The sequence below is a fragment of the Heterodontus francisci genome, chromosome 34 (assembly GCF_036365525.1).
Source record: "Heterodontus francisci isolate sHetFra1 chromosome 34, sHetFra1.hap1, whole genome shotgun sequence".
Classification (NCBI taxonomy): domain Eukaryota; kingdom Metazoa; phylum Chordata; class Chondrichthyes; order Heterodontiformes; family Heterodontidae; genus Heterodontus; species Heterodontus francisci.
Window position 1 is genome coordinate 39,643,695 of NC_090404.1, and position 4,766 is coordinate 39,648,460.

General features: G+C 42.5%; 1 non-coding gene across 1 annotated transcript; it reads left to right on the forward strand.

The window, feature by feature from the left end:
* Positions 1-376: 376 nt before the first annotated feature.
* trnai-uau (transfer RNA isoleucine (anticodon UAU)) lies at positions 377-472 on the forward strand. Its single transcript has 2 exons — positions 377-414; positions 437-472. It is a non-coding gene; the product is annotated as a tRNA-Ile (tRNA).
* Positions 473-4,766: the final 4,294 nt, after the last annotated feature.

Below are 4,766 nucleotides of genomic sequence, written 5' to 3' on the forward strand. Positions count from 1 at the left end.
TGCAGTCTGATATCTTGAAAATGCTCCATTTATCCCTACTCGTTGTTTTCTGTCTGTTTACCTCTAAGTCCTCCTTGCATGTTAATATATTACTTCAATTCCATGAGCCTTTATCTAGTGTATTAATCTTACCGAATGCCTTTTGGAAATCCAATTATACTACATTCCTGCCCTTTCAGTTACATCCTCAGAATTCTGGAATAAATCTGTCAATCAAGATTTCCATTCGGTAAAAACATGTTGACTTTGTTTGATCAGACAATGATTTTCCAAGTGCTTGTTAATACTTCCTTTCTGACAGATTCGGACATTTTCCAGACGACTGATGTTCAGCTAACTTGCCTACAATTCGCCATACTATAAGAGGGGTAATGTGGCTCCAGTGGCGCAATCAGTAAGCGCATGGTACTTATACAGCAGTGTAATTAATGAGCTTATGCCGAAGTTGTGAGTTCGAGCCTCACCTGGAGCATAGACTTTTAGAAACGGGGTGCAATGAGAAACAGCTGTCCAGTGCAGAGAGCAGTCATTCATTAGTCTGAACTGGCCAGAAGAAGGGGAACAATATCACTGTGATGTGACATCAAAGGAACAGGAGCCACGTGTGGTGAGAACACTGCAAAACTTCATAGTTATTTCCAGCAGAGAAGGAGACAACTCGGTCCATGCCATCTCTGCACAGAGCAACGCAGTCAGGCTCGATGCCCGTTGCTCTGCAAGTCTGCTTTTCTCAGAATTCCTCCTGAAGGCATTGATAATTTCTGCTTCCACCACTCTTATGGGCAGCGAGTTCCAGGTCATTATCACTTGAGATATAAAAACAGTGCTTCCTCATACTCCCCCACATCCTTTTTTTCAACAGAACTGTCAAATTGTGGTCACTACTCCTTGTGCAGTCTGTTAATGGGAACAATTTTTCCTTGTCTAACTTATCCAAGCCTGTCATAATCTGGTACACTGCTATTAAATCTCCCCTCAATCTCTTTTGTTCTAAGGAGAACAACCCCAGCTCTGCCAACCTAAAATAAAAGCAAAATACTGCGGATGCTAACCTAACCTTGTAACTAAAATGCTCCATCCCTGGAACCCTTCTGCTAAATCTCCTCTGAACTCTCTCAAGGACCCTCATATCAAAGAACATAGAACATAGAACAGTACAGCACAGTACAGGCCCTTCGGCCTACGATGTTGTGCCGACCCTTTAACCTACTCTAAGATCAAACTACCTACATACCCTTCATTCTACTATCATCCATGTACCTATCCAAGAGTTGCTTAAATGTCCCTAATGTATCTGCTTCTACTACCACCGCTGGCAGTGCATTCCACGCACCCACCACTCTCCGTGTAAAGAACCTTCCTCTGACATCTCCTCTAAACCTTCCTCCTGTCACCTTAAAATTATGCCCCCTGGTGATAGCCCTTTCTGCCCTGGGAAAAAGTCTCTGGCTATCCACTCTATCTATGCCTCTCATCATCTTATACACCTCTATCAAGTCACTTCTCATCCTTCTTCGCTCCAATAAGAAAAGCCCGAGCTCCCTCAACCTTTCTGCATAAGACATGCCCTCCAGTCCAGGCAGCATCCTGGTAAATCTCCTCTGCAAACTCTCTAAAGCTTCCACATCCTTCTTATAATGAGTCGACCAGAACTGAACACAATATTCCAAGTGTGGTCTAACCAGGGCTTTATAGAGTTGCAGCATAACCTCGCTGCTCTTAAACTCAATCCCCCTGTTAATGAAAGCCAACACACCATATGCCTTCTTAACAAACCTATCAACTTGGGTGGCACCTTTGAGGGATCTATGGACATGGACCCCAAGATACCTCTGTTCCTCCACACTGCCAAGAATCCTGTCTTTAAGCCTGTATTCTGCATTCAAATTCGACCTTCCAAAATGAATCACTTCACACTTTTCCATGTTGAACTCCATCTGCCACTTCTCAGCCCAGCTCTGCATCCTGGCAATGTCCCGTTGCAACCTACAACAGCCCTCCACACTATCCACAACTCCAGCAACCTTTGTGTCATCGGCAAAATTACTAACCCAACCTTCCACTTCCTCATCCAAGTCATTTATAAAAATCACAAAGAGCAGAAGTCTCAGAACAGATCCCTGCGGAACACCACTGGTCACCGAGCTCCAGGCTGAATACTTTCCACCTACTACCACACTGTGTCTTCTATGGGCCAGCCAATTCTGTATCCAGACAGCCAACTTTCCCTGTATCCCATGCCTCTTTACTTTCTGAATGAGCCTACCATGGGGAACCTTATCAAACGCCGTGCTAAAATCCATATACACCACATCCACTGCTCTTCCTTCATCAATGTGTTTTGTCACATCCTCAAAGAATTCAATAAGGCTTGTGAGGCATGACCTGCCCCTCACAAAGTCATGCTTATTATCTCTAATCAAACTATGCTTTTACAAATAATCATAAATCCTGTCTCTCAGAATCCTCTCCAATAATTTGCCCACCACCAACGTAAGACTGACTGGTCTGTAATTCCCAGGGTTATCCCTATTCTCTTTCTTGAACAAGGGAATAACATTTGCCACCCTCCAATCATCTTGTACCACTCCAGTGGACAGTGAGGACGCAAAGATCGTCAAAGTTCTCCCTGTGTCTGCGTGAGTGTCCTCCAGGTGCTCCGGTTTCCTCCCACATGCCAAAGACTTGCAGGTTGATAGGTTAATTGGCCGTTATAAGTTGCCCCTAGTATAGGTAGGTGATAGGGAAATATAGGGACAGTTGGGGATGTGGTAGGAATATGGGATTAGTGTAGGATTAGTATAAATGGGTGGTTGATGGTCGGCATAGACTCGATGGGCCGAAGGGCCTGTTTCAGTGCTGTATCTCTGAACTAAACTGAATCATCGCCAAAGCCGCGGCAAATTCTTCCCTCGCTTCCCGTAATAACCTTGGGTATATCCCTTATGGCCCCGGGGACTTATCTATCATCATGTCTTTCAAAATCTCCAGCACATCCTCCTGCTTAACATCAACCTGTTCGAGCATATCAGCCTGTTCCACGCTGTCCTCACAAACGACAAGGTCCCTCTCACTAGTGAATACTGAAGCAAAGGATTCATTAAGGACCTCCCCTACCTTTATCGTTCCTGAAATGTGGTGGCAAGAACAGGACAGAGTTGTGGCTAACCAGAGCTTTATAAAGGTTCACCATAATTGTACTGAGTACTTCTTTTTATTAAGCCTAAGATTCCTTATGCTTTCCTAACTATTCTCTCAGTATATCTTGCCACCTTCAAAGATCTATGCACCAGCATTCCCAGGTCACTCTGTTCCAGCACACTCTTTAGAACTATGCTATTACGTCTACATTGCCTCTTCTTAATTCTTCTGCCAAAATTCATCACTTCACACTTGTGAGGATAAAATTCTATCTGCCACCATTCTGTCCATTCTACTATCCTATCTATGGCCTGTTGTAGGCTGTTCATATGATGCTCAAATGGTTGCTGCAGCTCCAAGTTTTGTGTCATCATCAAATTTTGAAATTCTGCTATCTATTCCTGGATTCACATCATTGACATGAAGAACAAAAATCAGCACTGAGTCTTGGGGAACATCACTGTCTATCATCATCCAGTCTGAAAAACTTCCATTTTCTTTGACTTGTTGTTTTCAGTACTTAAGCCAATATTTTATCCAACTGGACACTGACCGTCCTATTCCATGAGTCACAATTTTATTAACAAGCCTTTAATGTGGTACCTTATCAAATATTTTATTACTATCCATATAAACAGCATTCAGCACACTCCCTTCATCAAAATTCTCCTTTACTTCATAAAAAATTCAATTAAATTAGTCATGCATGATCTGTCTTTTACAAATCCATGCTGGTTATTTTAATTACCTGGAACCTCTCAACGTGTAAATTGATATTTTCCCTGACTATTGTTTCGAAAAACCAACTGGAATGTAATTGCTCCGACTGACCTTACACATTTCGTGAATAAGGGTGTCACATTTGCCACTCCCCTATTCTCTGGCACCTTCTTTCCTGATTCAAACATCCAGAACTTGTGGAAAGACCTTGACCCATCTTGGACTGAGTCTGAGGAGAGGTTTCTTCAACAGAGGCTGATTTGGACCTTGAGCGACATTTGAAATTTCCACTTCATCAGACATGTCTCTCTATCTCTGCCTTGAATCTGAACTCAAACATTTTCTTGCACAAGTTTCTGGCATGATTTGTGCTTGAGTAACAATTGGTGCTCAACTCGTAACAAAACTATCTGATTTATCAGACACATTTGATTCGTTCCAACTTCTTTCTTTTTTTTGTGAACCTCTGAAGGTAAAAAATGTTCTTTATGTCCAACTTAACTTTTCCACTACAAAACATCTTGACTAAATATGTGCGAGGACCACATCTTCCAATACTCTTCCTGGTCACCACTTCAACCACTTGTGATGATGAATCTTCACTCTCACCTTCTGGTTCAACTTCAGAATTCTTTCTCCCACGCTACCCCTATCATGACTCTCTTTCTGTCTTGATTGTTTTTCTTCTACTGACGGTGCTAAATGTGGCTTCAGCAATGAAAACCTAATTCTGGCCTGTCTATTGAGAAACAGGTCCCTCATAATTTTATACACCTCCATTACATCTCCCCTTAACTTTCTCTGTTCCAAAGAATACAAACCCAGCCTTATCCAATCATTCCTCAGCTGATCTGCATGTAAATTGCGTTCAGGATGAGTTTCCGAGTTTTTCTCCCTGAATCCAA